The sequence below is a fragment of the Lactuca virosa genome, chromosome 5 (genome assembly GCF_052849685.1).
Source record: "Lactuca virosa cultivar CGN04683 chromosome 5, Lactuca_virosa_CGN04683_v6, whole genome shotgun sequence".
Classification (NCBI taxonomy): domain Eukaryota; kingdom Viridiplantae; phylum Streptophyta; class Magnoliopsida; order Asterales; family Asteraceae; genus Lactuca; species Lactuca virosa.
Genome location: NC_136430.1, coordinates 262840193 through 262861779, shown reverse-complemented (window position 1 = coordinate 262861779; position 21587 = coordinate 262840193).

Here is a 21587-nt window from a genome sequence, read left to right as displayed (position 1 = left end):
TAGATTTTGCTCATGTGTCATCTTATGTGTGACAATAATTAATGAGGTGTTCTCATACGTGTCTCGTCTGAACACTGGTATCATGTGTTACTTGTTCTCGTTATGGTACTAGCATTGTATTATTGATCTTAGTAACTATGATAATACAATACCGACTATACTTAATACCAATACAAATTTCATTCAATAGCAATATCAACTACATTACATTAGGTGGAGAAAAATACATTAGCCATAATGATTTCAATTGTGGAAAATAGTGTCTACATTTATAACAATTGGTTATACTATTAATAATAATAACATAGTCATTTTGGGTTACACGCAAGGACAAGAAACTTTATCTTTAACAACCACAACCCATCTTCAAAATTCATGGTCAATTTGAAAAGAATAATAAAACCTATTTGTAGAAAAATGGTCAAAATAGACATACCAAGGAATTAGAGAAGACTCTAAACTTTTTTTTTCAGGGTGTTATTTTGTCTTGGAAGTCTCAATTCGAGTTGGGAGAAAGCAATCACAAAGAATCTCATTGTTCGCTATTGAGATAGATGAAACTGAAGTCAAAGACATTCTTATTGGAGAAAACTAGAACATCACCATTATTTGACTGATTCATGAATTAGGTTATTGATATAAATGAGGGAATAACCATGTATGAGGGAATAGCCATGTATGAGAACACCTTATTAATTAATGTCCTACGTAGGTGGCCACGTGAGCAAAACCTAAAGAATATCGGTCATAAGGAATGAATGTGTACAAAACAACAATGACTTATTTTGCAAAAAAAAAATAAAAAATAAAAAAAAAATAAAAAAAATTAAGGACTAAATGTGTACCTACTGAGAACTTAACATGGAATAGCTGGTCAAAAGGACTAAATGTGTACAAAATAACACGTTAAATGGCTTGGTTTACATTAAAAAAACAACAATGATTAAACGTGTACAAAACGAGAACTATGTTACCTTTATAGGTCATCTTCCCAAAAAATAATGAAAGTGCTAAGAGTGGAGGGTGTGTTGTCATCCTTACCACATTTCCTTCTCGACCACATAGATGACATCTCACTATCATGTCATTTTTACCACAAAAGTATGATTTTTTTTGCCACGCACTAGAGGTGTGGATACTATGACATGCCACATTATTTTTTAGCAATTTAATTAAAACAAAAAATTGAAAATTCATTAACTGAATTAAAAGAAATAGAATTATAAAATCTTAAAAGCTTAAAACACAAAAAAAAATAAAAAATTACACACACACACTATGTGTGTGTGAGAGAGAGAGAGAGAGAGAGAGAGAGATGGGGGGAGGAGGGTGTGTGGCCATAATGTGCTGCTCTTGGTTTGACCGAGGTTCGAACCACATGGTGGGGGGTGGTGCGGACTACGGCTTACGTGGCAAACTGTGGGTGCAGCACCGTACCCACACCCTCCATCCTATTAACATGAAAATGACAAAGTGTTTGGAGAAGATATGTGGGAGCTTCTATCTTTTAAATTTTAACAAAAAATTCGATTTAAACAAAAAGTTTTGTTTTAGAGTACAAACTTTTAACTTTTAGTTTAAAAAAAATACTAAATCTAAAAGTTATTCACATAGTGTTTGATAAAAAGCTATTGAACATTTTTAATCAATTTCCATAATTGCCTTAACAATATTAACATAATCTCTTTTAGTTGTCGTTTTATGTAATTTTACACATTTCAAAAGTTTTTAGTTATTTTTTTTACAAACACATATATGCCAAATAAAAGTTATAGCTACCCGTTACCAGTTAATAACTACCAACCAACATGCTATATTCTTTTTTTATATGTACTAATTGTGCATTTTATAAAAGATGGTTTTGGAAAAAGAGCTTTCCTTAAAGGTTGAAATGTTGGTAAAAATTGATTTATGAAGAGATGTTGATAAGTTGTTTTGAAAAGGTTTTCTTTAAAGAAAAATAATGTTTTATGTTTTATGATTAAATGATGCTTTATGATTAAATGATCATTTAGGATAAAAAATTTGAAAATTATTTTCGATTAAAACATGTTCACATATTTTAGGATGGGTGTCCGTATGAGTCCCTCCTTATATGCATACGAGATTGGCCATTATGATGTATGATGATAGTGAAGGATTTCTAGATAATCCTTATTATTCACAAATTTTCAACTTACCCCTTGTGTAGTGTTCAGGTAGGGATGAGCATTTGGACCGGGGAACCGGCCGGAATCGATACCGGAACTGGCACCGGAACCGGAACCGGAACCGGATAGAACCGATCGGGCCGGGACCGGGACGATATTCTTGTGGATTTTTGGAACCAGGAACCGGAACCGGTGGAACCGAAAAAAACCGGTAGAACCGGCAAAAACCGGAACCGTATTTTGCTATTTGTCGAGGACCGGTTCCCACATTGAAGACATGGCAAGAACCGGTAGGAACCGGGAACCGGGAGAACCGGAACCGGTAGAACCGGCAGTCCGGTTCGGTTCTTAATTTCGGCTGACTTCGGTTCCCGGGCCGGGTCCGGTTCGGTCCGGTTCCAGCCGGGTCGGTTCCTTTGCTCATCCTTATGTTCAAGTGATGGTTCATGAATACCTAGCCTATGATGAGGAAATAAGAGATGTTTGTTTAGAATACACTCCTTCTAACATCTTCTGCAGTAGTTATGTTTGGAATTTGCTCCTTCATAACTATATAGTGTATGTTTGGAACATACTCCTTTAAACTCAAACCCTTAACCATCAAATCGGTGAGATTGGACTTCTTGAGAGGAACTTGGGTTTTGGGATAGTTTCATGTTACATAATAGTAATGTTGTTATTTACTTATCCTATTTGAACTAAAACCGTTAGTTTTAAAATTTTATTGTAGGTCATAAACCCTTAAACCTGATTTGGATCATTAAATTCCAACTTATTTTGAAATAGTTTTATTAAAATTTGGGTCATTAAATCCATATATGTTTGAACCAGTTTGGATAAGGTTTGGGTCATAAAATCCATACATATTTTGGAAATGATTTTTAAATGGTTTTTCGGAGGTTGATTCAAGTAAGTTACATTGCTATCTTATTACTCCAAATGAATCCACCTCGTGTATTATCACTAGGAAAATCCATTTCCTAACTTATTTTGACATATTTTTGAGTTAAAGATAGCGTCAAAAAGTAGAAGACCTTATCTTCGATTTTGTAAAAACCACAACTTGTATGGTGAGCTTTAACAAATGTGTTTAATATGTTTATTATTAACAACCTCACTAATTTAAACTTGATAAAAGTTTATTATTTTGGGACCATTGTATTTCCTCAAAGTTTAATATAAATAGTTTGAATTTAAACAATAAGGTTTCTAAAAAGCGTTTTCGTTTAGACCCTAGGGAGGATGTTAAAATCTGGTATCAGATGATGAGTTTAAGTGAACTGGGTAGTAGGATCAGTGCTTACACTTATATTGTAGAAGCTATAGTGGAAATTAAGAATTTTAAGGAAGTTAGCCCTAGAATAATATATAAGAATTTATGAGTTTAGTTTCTAAATGTTTAATTATTATATTAGAACTAACATGTAAATGTATTAGAATAGAGAACACTAGAATCTGCACTACTATTGGGGAAACTAATGAAAAGGTAGTTGATAAGGAAATTGTACTCAAACTAAACCAATTATACTGGAACAAACTCAAACTTTCATGGTGGACATGATGGCTAAGAAAAAAGAGTAATTATTTGGAAAGATGCAAGAGATGTTGGAAGAACAAGAGATTCGTCTTTGAAATGAAGCACAAAGAGTGTGGGGGAACCACTTGGACTGGAAGCTGGTGAAGGAAACCATAATGGTTTAGTTGGGAGCATGGAGAATGAGTGTAACACCTGTTTCTTTTATACACTTTTAGATAAAGAATTAGAAAAAGTTTTAATATTACCAAAAACTGGTTTGTCAAAAACCTTAATTATTGCTTCTAAAAGTAAAACAGGTGTAACAGTTACAACATCAAGCCATAGAATAAACAACAAGATATATATAATACAAAAGAACTATATCCAGTCTCCATCCATCTTGTGGGTACTACATCTTACCCTACGACTTCGTACCTGATCCTGGAATACATGACAACAACAAAACACTTATCAATCAACTTTGACTGCTGAGTTATATGACAATTCAAACAAAATAGTACTAAAGCAGTTCTGTTCAAATGTATTATTATTACACCCCAAATTGGGCTCAGTCACATTATGTTACCCAAGGTGTAGATCTTTACCAGGAAGGAACCCTTTCTAATAAGGCCCCATAAATACAACCTCAATTAGGCTTAGTCATATTACGTGAACCAGGATGTTGACCTCTACCCGAGAACAAATCATCTGGACAAGGCCCCATAATTGGTCTCTATGTGGACCCCTAGGTAAGCCAAAAATTACTTTCAATTTTTCATCATGTACTTAATGTATTACATTTTTATATGTTAACATATCATAACATTTCATTCATATAACTACATTAAGTATTATCATAATCACATAAGTATTTCATTAAACATATCTTATTATCAGTCAAACACTTAATTCATTAAATACTAAGCCATGTAATGCTACAATAACACATATCTAACTCAACTCAATAGTTAGTGAAAACTAACTAGTTCTTAACTTCAATACTTATCGTGTCGCTTCTTGAATCAAACGTATACATGACAACAACAAAACACTTATCAAATAACTTTGACTACTGAGTTATAAGACAACTCAAACATAATAGTATTAAAGCAGTTCTTTTCAAATGTATTATTATTACACCCCAAATTGGGCTCAGTCACATTAAGTTACCCAAGGTGTAGACCTTTATTAGGAAGGAAACCTTCCTAATAAGGCCCCATAAATACAACCCAAACTAGGCTTAGTCATTTTACGTGAACCATGATGTTGACCTCTACCCGAGAACAAATCATCTAGATAAGGCCCCGTAATTGGTCCATATGCAGACCCCTAGGTAAGCTGAAAATTACTTTCAATTTTTAGTCACGTACTTAATGCATTACATTTTTATATGTTAACATATCATAACATTTCATTCATATAATTACATTGAGTATTATCATAATCACATAAGTATTTCATTAAATGTATCTTATTATCAGTCAAGTACTTAATTCATTAAGTACTAAGCCATGTAATCCTACAATAATAGATATCTAACTCACCTCAATAGTTAGTGAAAACTAACTAGTTCTTAACTTCAATACTTAGCGTGTCACTTCTTGAATCAAACGTATATTCACTACCTATTCAAGTAATAAAATTAAGCTCTTTTAACTTAACTTAATTCAATAAAGCCTTTTCAAATATATATCCATTTTCTTAATCCATTAAGCCATCCATTCATTTGATATAACTCCCATATTCAAAAGATCATGAGCTCATATCAATAAAATTTTCCATATTCCATGAAAATCATTATTCTTTACATATAACTTGTTGTATGTCTTAATACTTTAAAATAAAGCTTAATTTCACTTCATATTGTTCATTGCTCACTAAGGGTTTGAAACCCATTTTCCTAAAATCATAAACTACACCATAAATTCATTTATATAAGAAAAAGTTTAAAATACTTGGGTGAAGTGAAGAAACATTTAGATTCACGATTCAAACAAAGTTAAGATTCACAAGAACACACAATGTAAATAAGATTTCAATTTCATTAACAAGCAAGTCAGAACAATTCGATACATTGTAAGTGTGACATCCCCAAATTTACAGACATTTTAAAAATTTTATTTATGCTTATTTAATAATCAAAGTATCCATTTTAAATAATAATATCGCGAAATTTGTTCCTAGAAAACATGATAAAGATATTATCAAAGCATTTTCGAAGATATGTATTTTGTTTATATTAAAACATTGGGATGTCATCGTCAATACATAAACATAACCATAAACAGACCTTACATTCATTTACACTAATGGTTTACATTCCTTTAATCTCTCAGTGTAATGTATCTTCGTATCGAAACCTGTGATACAAATAAATTGAGTGGGTCAGGTTGGGAAACCTGGTGAGTACATAGGGTTTTCAACCCACAATAATATAATTATATGTTTAATCCTCAAACAATTAACCCAACTTCTCATCCTCATTATCTTCTTTATTCTTAAGTATCTATCCTAAGAATCATCTATTCTTTGTTCATTCATTCCTAAAGATCGTCATAAGGAATAGGCACAATGTCCATCGCTGCCAGGGTTTATCCAACAGACACTAAGTTCATAGCTGCCGATGTTATCTATTAGGCACAATTGCCAATATTATCCTTTAGGCGCAACTGTCAATATTATCCTTTAGGCACAGCTGCCAGGATTTTTTAGAGTACATCTGGTGAACACATAGTTCAAAAACACCTACAGGTTGTGGCACAACTGCCAATGTTTATCTATAAGGAATTAAGTGCATAGATGCCAATGTTCATCTATATCATCTTTCATCTCTCATTATTCATCTACCCATCTTTACCCAATATTTTTATAGGTATAAAATACATATACAGTTTAAATCAAATAAAACATGTATATTTTGTTCATCCATCATAGATATCAAGAACACAGATAATATGCACACATAGCATATAATTTATATTAAATACTTCATATCTATGTGTAAGATGAAAGTAACTATGCACTCACTTGTTAAAGTGACGACTTATAATTTGGGTAGCGCTTCGCTTCTAACAATTTTACTTTCCTTCATCGAAACCTAGTGTCATTATTACAAGATTTTAGTCTAATATTTATTGCGACAAATTATTAGTATAGATTCATCATTAACTCAGAGTCTACATCATGATCTATCAAGTAAGGATCAACCAGGCAGGACAGTTCGGAGGCAGGACCATTTCGGCATATAGCTTTTCTGAAATCCAACAACCAAACCCAACGTGACCATTTTAGACACCTCTCCTATAAGTAGTTCAATCAGTATAACGACTTTAAATCACTGATAAATCTTGTTTATAGGTTCATAATAATGATAATGAATTTAATCATACGTTATACTTAAAGAAGGGTAAACATATCTCACTTACAAGGGGGTTTAGCGAGGAACTGGGCTCTGCGTGGGCAGAACTTCTGATCCAAAATCTCTTCTTCTCGGAGCCTTCTGGCGATTCGGGACTCGCTACTAACTCCTAAGAAGGGCTAGAGAAAATCCTTGAGGCTTTGGGAGGGGGGGGGGGGATTTAGGAGAGAAGAGTTAGAAAGGTGTGAATAAATAAGGTGTTTTTCGCCTCTATTTATAGGCTGGGAACTGACCAACATGACGTGTTCTAAGCCCCAACACGTCGTGTTGAGGTGCCAAGTGTCACCATCTGGTGGCAAGGCGCGGGGGAGAAGCAGTGGCTCAGATTGTGCCACATGTCACTCGCTGGTCACTCCAAAAACTAATTATCTTCTAAAATCCGTAACTTTCACATACGGGCTCTATTTTTGACGTTCTTTATATCCACATGTAGGTATCGACGGGATCTACAACTTTCTTTTAGAATCCGTTGGCTAATTTTGACTTTATTTTTAAACTTATATTTTAACAGACTTAGACAGTTAAAGTCCGTTAAAAAGTCATAACTTTGTCATCCGACGTCCGTTTTTGGCTGTCTTTATATCGTTGAGCTCCTATTAATGAGATATTCAATTCTCGTATAGGTTGTATCAGATAAAAATCGATCGATGTAAAATTTGATTTCCGGGCTGTATAGTGTATACTACTATGCAAAGTCTTAGAAAAATCATAACTTCCTCTAACGAAGTCAGATTTGGACGTTCTTTTTATGTACGTTCTCGGTTTAGCATATCCTACGAATTTCGTTTAGATCGCTAAGGCTAAAAACTATTTGGTCAAAAATTCTCTTTTTACTATACACGACGTCGTGCCAGGTTTTGTCGCAAAACTTCGACGAGTCATAACTTCTTCATTTTAAGTCGGATTTCAGCGTTCTTTATATGTACGAAATCCTTGTGACATATACTATACTTTAGTTAAGATTATTTATTCTAAATAATCTTCTATCAAAAAGTCATTTTTAACACTTATTATCTTTAAATTGACTAGCCCGAATCTGCGGGCGTTACAATTATCTCTCCATTAGGATGATTACGTCCCAGAATCATCAACGAAAAAGGGTTTGTATAATTACTCCATACGTTATATATTTTCATCGTAGGTAATAATCGTAATTCTTATGTCATTTCAAATGAGTATCTAACTCTTGGACTTCTTGACTGCTGGTGGTGCTCAGTCTTGCACCCGCTCTTCATACTATGTTGGACTTTCAATCGTAACCTTAAAGTTACACACTCGATCTTTATTGGAGATTCATGATCTTTATTAAATAGACTTAACTTAAGAGAAGTTCTTTACTTTGATTATCGTAACAAACCGATGGGTCATGTTCTAATGACCTCTCATCGTATGATGCAACTCTTAGACTCAGGTCTTTTAGAGTCAACTTCCAAAATGGAATATACCTTCCTTCATTTTCTAATGTGATATGATCATAGTATAGCATTTAACACTTCTAGCTACAAGATTCTTACTTTAACGGCGATCGCGATGCTTCTACTCATCGCTTCGATTATCTTTCACTTCAATCTTCTGGCTTAAGTTGGACGCTACATCGAACTTGGTTCTCTGAACCATGTAACACACTCATCTTAGTCGGGCTCGATTTGATATGACCACCAGGGTCGAAATAATAGTCATCTTCTTAGTCATTACCGAAACAATGGTAACGACATACATGAAAAAAACCAAATCAATTACTAGCACCTTGGTAACCTCGCGACTTTCCCTGATCCAAGTGCGAGTCCTGTGCTTCTTGTAGTATATTCCTCTACTACCTTTCACACCTACTCATACTCGTCCCAAGTATTGTTTTGCAGTTCTCCACGTCACCATACAAGAATTTCACATAGTCATTTAACACATCGGGTAACATACCTAAGGTTTATATTATTTTTTGAAACGATTACATTGGTATTCAAGTTCACCCTACATTATGCCTCTTATATTAGGCTACTCCACATGATACTATCTATATGGCTACTTCATATCCTGATCTTTGGATATATAGATCCTCACTCCTGATCCCTTGCATTGTCACCTGCTTCATCAAGGATCATCTGGAACGCTCTTGCCTTTGGCTTTGGTGGCGCATTCGGTCTTGATGCTTCATTTTTCTTCGGGCAATACGTATAAATATGCCCTTCTTCATTACATCCTTAACGCACCCTCTTGTTGAATGTACACTCATTGGTGTAATGCCCAGTCTTTCCACACTTGAAACAAGTCACATCCTCGCCACATTTTCCAGAGTGTTTCTTTTTGCATTTCTCACACCATTTTGCTTCACATCCTCCTCCTCCAGAATTTGAAAACATGTTGTTCTTGTTGGACCTTGAAGATCCCTCAAATTTCCTCTTCTCGCCAACTTCAACCTTGTTGGCGGTTCTGCCGTTGATCATTTCTTCGACAGACTTTGCAACCCAGATGGCTGCTTCAAGATTAAGTGCCTGGCTTACTGGCACAGTGTACTCCCATGGTAGTCCCTTTGTATACTTATCGATTTTTGTTAGCTCGTCAGGGACGATGCGCAATGCAAACTCTATCGTGTCTGTGAAGGAATTGGTATACTCATCAATGGACATGTTGCACTTTTTCAACGTCAGAAACTAGTTCTCCAACTCTAGCATGTTTTGGGCTGAGCAGAACTTGCATTTAAAGTGTACCAAGAATTTTGCCCATGTCAGTTGTAGTGGCTAATTGGGGCTTATGATCTTTCCCAAAGTGTTCCACCAACGAACAACCCCGCCCCTAAATTGACGCACAACATAAGTGGTTTGTAGCTTGCCCTTGCAACCACATGTTATGAAAGCTAGCTCCATTTCAGAGATCCAATCCATAACTCCGATTAGATCTTCTTTCCTAATGAAAGTTGATGGTTTGCAAGTCGTGAAGTCTTTATACTTGCATCCGTTCCTTTCAATTCTTTCATCCTGGTTATTTATTCTAACTACTGGTTCGACTTGACTAACGGTTGTACTATAGTTTCCTCTTCTGACGGTCCCTCATTCAGTTCCGGTTGCATAACTGGTACAGTAGGTTCATCCCTATTTTGTTAAAGTAGATGCCTTGTCTCTTCCATCTGACGATCCAACATCATCTGCATCATTGCTTGTACTCCTGTCATCATGATTGGCTCGGGCACAACTTCTACCTCTGGTGCACGCTCAATCACTCGTGGCTCAGGCTGCTGGTTACCGTTTCCCAATCCTCTTCAATTTCTGACCATGTCGATCTGTACACCAAATCAGAAGTTCAGTGTGCAGTGACGAGAATTAAGATGGGAAATCTTTATTTACGATAGACGTATAAATCTCCTTATCACTCTGAAAAGTTACATGCCAGTTCTAATACTGTAATTAAACGTTTAGAAATCTGAACACATAAAATTTCCAGATCCGGTCGGCAATAGACCATAGATTCGATCAAGCGATATCATCATAAATTATATAAGGCATCTTATAGCATAAATCATTTAGCACATAAAAGCAATTAAGTCATCTCCCCTAAATAAGCTAGTGCTCATGTCTATTCAGGCATACATCCTAAATATAGCAGACACTCATCTCATAATCATCGCTTAACATTCTAAGTTTAAGTCTAGAAATTTCCTACAATTCCTAGTTCGATTAAACTAATGCTCTTATACCAACTGTGACATCCCCAAATTTACGGTCATTTTAAAAATTTTATTTATGCTTATTTAAAAATCAGAGTATCCATTTTAAAGAATAATATCACGGAATTTGTTCCCAGAAAATATGATAAAGATATTTTCAAAGCATTTCCGAAGAAATGTATTTTGTTTATATTAAAACATTAGGATGTCATCGTCAATACATAAACATAAGCATAAACATACCTTACATTCATTTACACTAATGATTTACATCTCCTTTAATCTCTCAATGTAATGTATCTTCGTATCGACACCTGTGATACAAATAAACTGAGTGGGTCAGGTTGGGAAACCTGGTGAGTACGTAGGGTTTTCAACCCACAATAATATAATTATATGTTAAATCATCAAACAATTAACCCAACTTCTCATCCCCATTATCTTCTTTATTCTTAAGGATCTACCCTAAGAATCATCTATTCTTCGTTCATTCATTCCTAAGGATTGTCCTAAGTAATAGGCACGAAGTCCATCGCTGTCAGGGTTTATCCTACATGCACCAAGTCCATAGCTGCCGATGTTATCTATTAGGCACAACTGCCAATATTATCATTTAGGCGCAACTGCCAGGATTTTTTAGAGTATATCTGGTGAACACGTAGTTGAAGAACACCTATAGGTTGTGGCCTAGCTGCCAATGTTCATCTATGGGGCACTAAGTCCATAGCTGCCAGTGTTCATCTATATCGTCTTTAATCTCTCATCATTTATCTATCCATCTTTACCCAATATTTTTATAGGTATAAAATACATATACAGTTTAAATCAAATAAAACATGTATATTTTGTTCATCCAACATAGATATAAAGAACACATATAATATGCACGCATAGCATGTAATTTATATTAAATACTTCATATCTATGTGTAAGATGAAAGTAACAATGCACTCACTTGTTAAAGTGACGACTCGTAATTCGGGCAGCGCTTCACTTCTAACAATTTTATTTTCCTTCGTCGAAACCTAGTATCATTATTACTAGATTTTAGTCTAATATTTATTACGACTAATTATTAGTCTAGATTCATCATTAACTCAGAGTCTACGTCATGATCTATCAAGTAAGGATCAACCAGGCAGGACAGTTCGGAGGCAGGACCATTTCGATTTTCGGGCTGTATACTGTTATGCAAAATCTTAGAAAAATCATAACTTCCTCTAACGAAGTCAGATTTGGACTTTTTTTTATGTACGTTCTCGGTTTAGCGTATACTACGACTTTCATTTAGATTGCCAAGGCTAAAAAGTATTTTGTCAAAAATTCACTTTTTACGATACGCGGTGTTGTGCCGGTTTTGTGGTAAAACTTCGACGGGTTATAACTTCTTCGTTTTAAGTCGGATTTCAACGTTCTTTATATGTACATAATCCTTGTGACATATACTATACTTTGGTTAAGATTATTTATTCTAAATAATCTTCTATTCAAAAGTCATTTTTAACGCTTATTATATTTAAATTGACTAGCCCGTATCTGCGGGCGTTACAGTAAGCAACTATTTTATCAGCAAAACTCTTAACCATTCTTCTATCTAATATTCCTATATATAGGCATCTTAGGAATAAAAGAATGGCATCTCAAGTCAATAGCTAAGCTACAAAATTAAGGAAACAAAATGTGCGAGATTGCAACATAACTCAAACAAAGTAAAGTCATTAGGAACAAACTATTACAAGATGACACAACAAAACTACGAACTCTACAATCTCCCCCTTTGTATCAATCTTTTTTAGTTGTCTTTACTTCTGGTTTCTTCACAGAATCAAACACTTTCTACATAGTCCTCAAAAGAATAGAACGAACTCCAATCCACCACTTTATCATATCCGAAACGCATTTCAAATCATCAAAAGTATTTTCTTGAACTTCTCAGCATTTGATAGGTTTTGATTTAAAGCCACAAAAAAGTAAAAGTGCTTATCGATCAAATAAAACATACACTTCTTCGGAACTTCATTTTCTTTCACTTTGAAAACCACTCCCCAGTTCTCATTCTCAATAAATCCAGCCTCATCGAATCAAGATTTTCAGGAGGATCCATTGGCTTCACAATTGGTCTTTTTGTTTAAAGTCGATGAGATCTCAACATCTATCTTTACAATTTCAATGATATACGCTTTTATCAACCTCTTCATATGCGAACAAATGGGTTCATACTTGACAGGCTCTCTTGAAACAATGGTTAGAATTAAGATCCAATCAAAAGGATTCATTAATGGAAGATCAACCAACGTGAACTCATCTACTTCATGATTATTACCACGAACAACCTTGAATTGAATATTGATAAAACCATCAACCTTTTCTGACTTTCCAATTTTCAAACCAACAATCTTCTTGATGTTCCAATATTGATATTGTGGTTTTGAATGATTCACGTAAAATTTGAACAACTTTCTGTTGATTGTTGTATTCCCCATAGGCATCTTCAGAACATTCTCAATTCAACTAAACTAGAGGATTTCATAGTGATACGCAAGTCCATCTGACGATCAACATCATTATCAACAGAGAACGAGGTTTGAGGTTCTAACCAATAGAGCTTTGGATTGTTGAGATCTTCTTCTTCATTTCTTTCAAGTGACCAGGGATGAAATAAAGCTTTCTTGTTTGCACAAAGTTCTTCAATATTCTTCTTCTCAGCTTCCTCAACATTAAGTGTGACATCCCTAAATTCACGATCATTTTAAAAATTTTATTTATGCTTATTTGAAAATCAGATTATCCTTTTTAAAGAATGATATTGCGGAATTTGTTCCCAGAAAGCATGATAAATATATTATCAAAGCATTTTCGAAGAAATGTATTTTTTCTTATATTAAAAACATTGGGATGTCATTATGAATACAGAAACATAAGCATAAATAGACCTTACATTCATTTACACTAATGATCTACATATTCGTTAATCTCTCAGTGTAATGTAGGTTCGTATCGACACTTGTGATACAAATAAACTGAGTGGGTCAGGTTGGGAAACCTGGTGAGTACATAGGGTTTTCAACTCACAATAATAAAGTTATTATGTTTCATCATCAAACAGTTAACCCAATTACCCATCCCCATTATCTTCTCTATTTCTTAAGGATCTACCCTAAGAATCATCTATAATTCACTCATTCATTCCTAAGGATTGTCCTAAGGACTAGGCACGAAGTCCATCGCGGCCAGGGTTTTTTTAACAGGCACTAAGTCCATAGCTGCTGATGTTATTTGTTAGGCACTAAGTCCATAACTGCCATGGTTTATCTTTTTTATTGACAATATTATTTTAGGGAGTCCACCCACAATACATGTCAATGGGTTTTTAGAGTACATCTGATGAACGTATTGTTCACAACACCTACAGGTTGCGAGCCTGCTAGTGTTCCACTGGACTGTCTAGAATAGTCTGTGGTTGTCATCTATACTCTGCTAGATGACTGAGCCATTGCTTGGGTCATCGCTTCTCATAATCTTTCACCTCGCATCATCTTTATCATCTCTCATCATTCATCTCATCTTTCATCTCTCATCTCATCTCATCTCATCTTTCAGTTCTCATCTCATCTTTCATCTACCCATCTTTACCCATCATAATTATAGGTATAAAATATGTATATAGTTTAAATCGAATAAAACATGTATATTTTGTTCATCCAACATAGATATCAAGAACACAGATAATATGCACACATAGCACGTAATTTATATTAAATACTTCATATCTATGTGTAAGATGAAAGTAACTATGCACTCACTTGTTAAAGTGATGATTCCAAACTCGGGCAGTGCTTCGCTTCTAACAATTCTAATATCCTTCGACGAAACCTAGTATCATTATTGCTAGATTTTATTCTAATATTTATCGCGACTATTTATGAACGATATTGTTTTATTAGTGTTAAACAATACTTTTCAACCACTATGTATAGGCAGGGGCCAGACATAAAACACCGGAGGGCAGGACCATTTTGACATTATAACACTTCTGAAATCCAACAACCCTATGCGGCCCTTCAAACCAGATTCCCCGTACCGCGAGTAGTTAAAAAATATTATAACAACACTTTGTATATTATATTTTATAATATATATATATATATATATATATTTTTATAAGTTCATATTAACGATAGTGAACTTAAAAATAAGCTATACTTAGAGTAGGGTAAGCATATCTCACTTACCGGGGGTTTGGCTAGGAACCGGGATCTGCGGGGGCAGAACTTCCGAGCCGAAAGCTCTTCTTCTCGGAGCCTTCTAGCGCTCTGGGACCTTTCCTCTAGCACTTGGGAGTTACTAGGGATTGGAAGAGGTTTAGAGAGAAGTTAAAGAGAGAGAGAGAGAATGGTTAAGGTGTGAGGAAAAAGGGTGAGCTTTGCATGGTATTTATAGGCTGAAAAATGGCCCAACTCGGCGAGTTCTGAGCCTCCTGTGAGAACAAGATCTATGCGCAGGGACAAGGTTTGAAAACTCAAACCTTGAGTGAATGCTTGAGATCAATGTCTGCTTGATAATGGATGTTCAAGTCAAGACTGGAAAGACCAGTCAAGTCTTAGATGATCAGTTCAACAAATGATCAAGACATTAATTGAGAACAAGTAGATAATGATCAAGGTAAAGTTAATAAATGAAGAACAGGAAGAATGTTTTAATGTGATAAGAGTAAATGCCAAAAGTAAGTGAAAGATCCGTTTTTGACTTGTATTGAAAACTCCTATTTAAAGGAGTGAATGTTACAATGAATTAACCCAGATGTTTACATAAGACCGGACAAAAGACATAAGTCTGACATTCTGATTGTCCTAAGGCAACTTTAGACTAAGTCCTATGAAACGTTACATCAAATACAACACAAAAGTAATAAATGCACTAAAGACAGAAGGACTTCATTCCGGACAGGTATTATTCCGGAGATGAAAGTTTGATCCGGATCAACATACATTCCAGACTACAGGATTAGCTCCGGAATGTGTTCCTCTTCAAATTACTTCTCCTCTTCTTTTCTCCAGCTCCGGACAGGTTCCGGATTACATTTCCTTTCGGAACCAACACACTTCAGAATATGTACTTAGGATTGCTAGATGTTCACTTTCAGGTTCCAACAATCTCCCCCTAAGTGAACTTAGCAATCCAGCAAGCTTAGTTCATTTCTTCCTTGATGAAGGTGTATGCTCGGAACAACCATTCATGCACCGCAATGTACCAATTCAGTTGACTTACAAACTTTGCCTTAACCTGTTCCGGAGCATCAGACTTGGACGCCCGAGATATGAACTTCTTTAGACCTTTGGTAGGTACTAGGTGTTTGTCAAGGACTCGGAAGAAGTCCTTTTTGTTTGTTCTTCTGGTGGTGTAGACAAACCCTAGAACCGGTTCTTCAATCGGGCCATCTGCAAGAATTTCAGCTTCCGGAAGAACAAAGTCGATTTTTGCAACGAATTGTTCGGTTCCATAGAGGTGATCAAGTTCGTAATCACAGCGGCAGAACTCAGCAACATAATCTTTGAGAAACCTGAAAGTTGCGTGGTAGGAACCCATACCGATGTCATCCTTTTGATTTTCTCTGAAGTAAGCAGCTAGGGTGAGGATGTCGTTCGGATTCATTAAAGGAAAATCCGCATCAGTAACGGTCCGGGGAGTTGGCTTGTTCCGGAGGAGATGGAAACGGAATAGAGGACAGTTCAGCTCAAATTTTACTAAAATTTTTCTTCCAAAGCCTTGAACTTTGGTGATCCTATTTCTTGTCCATACTTCCTTGAAGGGTTGAGCATTCTTGGCATAGAAGGTTTTGAGCCTTTCACGCTCTGTCCGGATGATCACTTCCTGATTATCGGTTGGGTGGAGCGGAGCAAACTTCGTGTAGAATTTGCTGTAAGGAGAGAGAGGAAGATCCAGTTGATCAGTGTCATTTGTGGGAAGGTCATAGTAGAGTGTTGGGATGATTTCCTGTGCTTGAAGGATGCCTTCACGGCAAAGAGGAGAGATGCCACGCATCGGATCAGGATTGTCTTTTAAAACTTGAATCCGGATGTTGTCCTCTAGTGCCTTATGAATTTCCTCCTCAGACCATCCATATTTTTGTTTGAGAGGAGGTCCGGAGTGGAAGGCTTGATGTTCGGAAGTCATCGGTTTCTTACCTTTGTCTTTCTGAAGTGCATCAATGACCATCTTCATGTTCTCATCAATGATGAATTCCGGAGTGGGAGTTGGAAGCGGTTGTTCTGGAATTTCATCTGGGGTCCGGAGAGGAGAGCCCTGGTCGATTGGGGCTATTTTTGGTTCCAGAATTGGAGTGGGAGACAACACAGAGGGAGTGGCTCGGAAGGCTTGAGCTGTAAGAAATGATTTTGCCTTAGCCATTTTGACGGCCATTTCAAAAGCGTCCGGAAGAGAGGATGGCCAGGAGACTGCGGACCAGATCCTCTTTTGTTCCTCAGTTAACTCCTTCGGAGTAGTCAGCTTTGGAGCTTGAAGACCAAGAACTCCTTTGGGAGCTTCATCCAGAATGTATACTTCATTATCTTAATCACCTTCGCTTCTTTCAGTGATTCCCAGGATTCCGGAGACAATTTGAACATCTTCATCTTCGGAATCGAGGTCCTCATCCCTGAGTGTGAATTTCGAGGCTGGTTCCCATCTTCTACTTGGGCATTCTCCCCCTCTTGCATCGGTGAACCTTGAGACCGGTGCAAGCGTCAAGTCCTCCTTGATATCATCAAGTTTGGAGAAAACCTTCTGAAGACCTGTGGAGAGTTGAAGAGTAAGAGTGTCATAGGCTTCGACAATGGGAGCTTGTTCGGAGAGATGCTTGAATGTGCTACTGAGGATGGCAATCATCTCATCAAACTTCCTGTTCGGAACATCAACAATGTTCCAGATTGATCGCAGGAGTTTGATGAGGACTTGTTGAATAATGAGGTTCATCTCATCCTTCTTCCGGATCTCCTTCTCCAGTCGTTGAATTTGTTTCTCATGACGAACATGAGTCTGCTTGATTAGGTCGTTGGTGGCAGACACCAGATCGTCATGAACCTTGAGCATTGAGGAGATGGTGTTGAGATAATTTTTAACAAGAACGTCATACTTGGAGTCAAGTTGCTCAACTGTGTGCTTCAGCCGGATGGAAATCAGCTGATCAAGGTGGGCTTCCCTTTCTGCCACTGATGGTCCGGACTGATGGGAGAGAGACTGGAGAATGGCATCAAGTTTCGAATCATGTCCGGAGACTTTTTAATCCAATTTAGAATTCAGCTCTGTTACGGATGGCTCTACAGATGACACTTTATCCATAGTGCCCGAGACATTATTGCGGATCTCCAGAAGGGCGAACGGGTCAATGTGATCACCAGCTGAGGATTCTGTATCAGAATCAGAGTGATACGGAGGAGGTTGGTGTGCGTTCAGATTTGAGGAGGGACCCGGTTTGGTTGCAGCATCATCTTCTTGAAGGTTTGAGTTGGAGCCGTCGTCCGGAGTGGTAGTGGAAGAGGATCCGAAGTCAAAGGCAGACTCGGATACGGATGCTTTGGATTGGTAGTGAACGGAGGTCATGAGATGTGCATCCGGAATGGTTGTTGCCTCTTCTTCCAACATGACTTCTTCAGAGATTTCTTCTTCCGGATCAGTGTGAAAGATGCTTTGATGAGTGGTGATTGGGGGTAGCTCCGTGGTGAGTTCATTGATGACGTCATCGTCAGTGGGAGGGACATAGGGCAGATTGCTTTGGATGGCCCTGTTCCTCATGGAGATGAGAGTGGACTCCACTTGAGCTCGAGAAAGGTCTGGACGTCGAGATGAGGCCCTGTTCACATAATCTTCCCAAAGAGGATCATTAGTGCCTGGTCGTCCTGTACGCCTTCCGGGTATCAGACCAGTTGTGGCATCGGAAGTTGGAGAGACTTCTCCTCCTTCTGGATGCTTGGGTTCCGGAACAGTGGTTCCGGAGTGTGTGCGTGTGGAAGAGATAATGGTAATATCAAATTTGACATGTGGGTGTGTTCCAGGGGGCTGCAAGGAACTTTGTTCAACACCGACATCACCCTTTTGGGAGGGTGAGGGTGGAAGATGTGGAGACTCCCCATGAGTGTGTGCTTGTGATGATGAAACATTAAGGGGTACCTCAGATGAGTGGGCAGGAGGGGTGTGCAGACGACTAGAATCAGCCAGAATGTCATGGGTGCCCTCCTGTTGAGAGGGGGCACTGAATTTGGATTTCTTTTTGGCCTTAGGCTTGGTAGGTGAAACCTTTCGTTTGGCTGGTTGCTTGACTTTGGGTCCGGACTTAGCATGAACGGCCTCTTCCGGAGTACGCTCAACAGAGACCAGGGCAGGTTGTGTTGGGTCGAACACAACCGAAGTCTCAATATGTTTTTTTAAATAGGGAGAGTCGGAAGGAATGATGGCCAACATGTTGTCCGGAAGACGTCTGACCGGACCAAAAGATGATTGGTCCGAAATTCTATATGCCTTAACAATTTTAAAAGAGACACATACCTCCGGAGGAATGGTGCTAACCGGAATTGGTACGTTGAGTTCCTTGAAGATTTGTTCAATCGTCAGAGCCCAAAATCTAGGGCTCGAAATTTCGTTCGGCTTCCTTTTGATGGCGAACTTGCATAAGTCTTGCCACAAGACTTCCAGAAGATCTACAACATTGTTGCGTCCAGAGTAAATGCTGAAGACTACATTCAGCCAATCTTTGCTCAAGGTATCAGTACCACCATGCTTGGCAGATAACCTACGGATGATGAGATGCATAAGAAAGGTCCACAGCCCAGAAACAACGATTTTCTTGAAATCCTTTGCCTTGAAGTCTTGCGTGTACCCAATGAAGTTTAGAAACGTCTGAAACTCTTCAACCGTTGGTTCAACAACTTCGAAACCAGTAGGATTTGGTGTGATTCCAATCGCCTTGAGGAAGGTCGATTTATAGATAGGAATGGTGCGATCACCAATAATGGTAGTTAACAGAACACCATCTTCGAGTTTGATACTGGTGAATGCACGATGAAGATGAGAGAGTGGGTGTAGAGGATCAGGGGTTTTGGTAAATGGAATGGAGAGAGGATGATTTACGAGGAACTCAATCATTATCCTGATTGATTCATCGTAGTCAAGAGGGTTTAAGGAGAATAGTTGAGTTGTGTCCCTAAGAAAGGGTTCTTGATCGGCAGATGAGGATGAGCCCTTTGATCCTTTAGATTATTTCTTCCTGGTAATTGATTTCTTGGGAGGTGGTGCAGATTGAGTTGGGTTCTTTGAAGACTCCATTGATGAAGAATGAAGAAAGCTTGATGAACACGAAGAACAGTGAGGGATGTTTGGAGGTTTGAGAGTCAAGAGAGCGTAAAGAGGCAAAAGGGAATGTGAGAGTATTTATAGGTAGGGAAAGATGGGTCGGGTTGAAAAAAAGTAATGATGAGGGTCCGAGATCCATCGGGTCGCATTTAATGTTTGGGAGTGAGATTAGACAGGTGAGGTGAAAGGGCAAGGCAAATTTGGCTAAAAAAAGGAGAATGTAACCGTCAATTCGATTTCTAGTTTAGTGGGCGTGCAATCGTGTCACGCAAATCGAGGAAGATCGGATAAGGATCTTCCTGAAAAGTAACCGTTGAGAAAACCGTTTCTCCTTATTACGTTTTGGTATTCCGGAAGAGTTGTTCCAGACAGTGCATGATCCGGAGGGTAAAAGTTGTGTTCCGGAACATATATGATTGAGAGAAAAAAAGAGTTTCCGGAGCAAATTTTGAGAATTCCGAAGCATTTTTGAAAATTCCGGAGCACTTTTGAAATTCCGGAGCACTTTTGAAAATCCAGAGGAAATTTGAAAATTCCGGAGCACTTTTGAAATTCCGGAGCACATTTGAAAATTCCGGAGCAAATTTGAAAATTCCGGAGCACTTTTGAAATTCCGGAGCACTTTTGAAAATCCGGAGCAAATTTGAAAATTCTGGAGCACTTTTGAAATTCCGGAGCACTTTTGAAAATCCGGAGCAAATTTGAAAATTCCGGAGCACTTTTGAAATTCCGGAGCACATTTGAAAATTCCAGCGCAAATTTGAAAATTACCTTTCCGGAGTGGATTTTCGGAATTCCTTCATGAAGTGAGTTCTGAAATAAAGATTCGGATGATGGTTGATCTTGATAGTCGTGATGAAGAGAATGAACTGTACATCTTAAAAACTCAAGGGATAATCAGTAATAAAGACAGGTAAAATGATCCTATGTATTTAGAGAGAAAATAGTTCCGAAGCAAAAATAATTGAGTTCAGAGCAAAATTTTCTTCTGAATACTTCTATCAAAGAGAACATGTCTCATGAAAGAATTTAGGATCAGGCATCATCATACCCATTTTGTTCAGAAAACCATTAAATTTGGTTTCGTCTAATGCCTTAGTAAAGACATCAGTAATCTCATGGTCAGATGGAACAAAAATAAGTTCAATGTTGCCATTTAGAACATGATCTTTAATAATATGGTACCGGATGTCAATGTGCTTCGTCATAGAGTGCTGAATTGGATTATGAGAGACTGCAATGGCACTTTGAGAGTCACAGTAGATAGGAATGCATTGAAATCGGTAACCATAATCCAAGAGTTGAGATTTCATCCAAAGAACTTGAGAGGTACAGCTGGCAGCAGCAATGTATTCAGCTTCAGCTGTAGAGAGAGCAATGCAGTTCTGTTTCTTGGATGACCAGCTGACTAATCGACCACCTAGGAATTGACATCCTCCTGATGTACTTTTTCTATCGAGTTGAAGACCACCATAGTTTGAATCAGATTAAGCTTGCAGA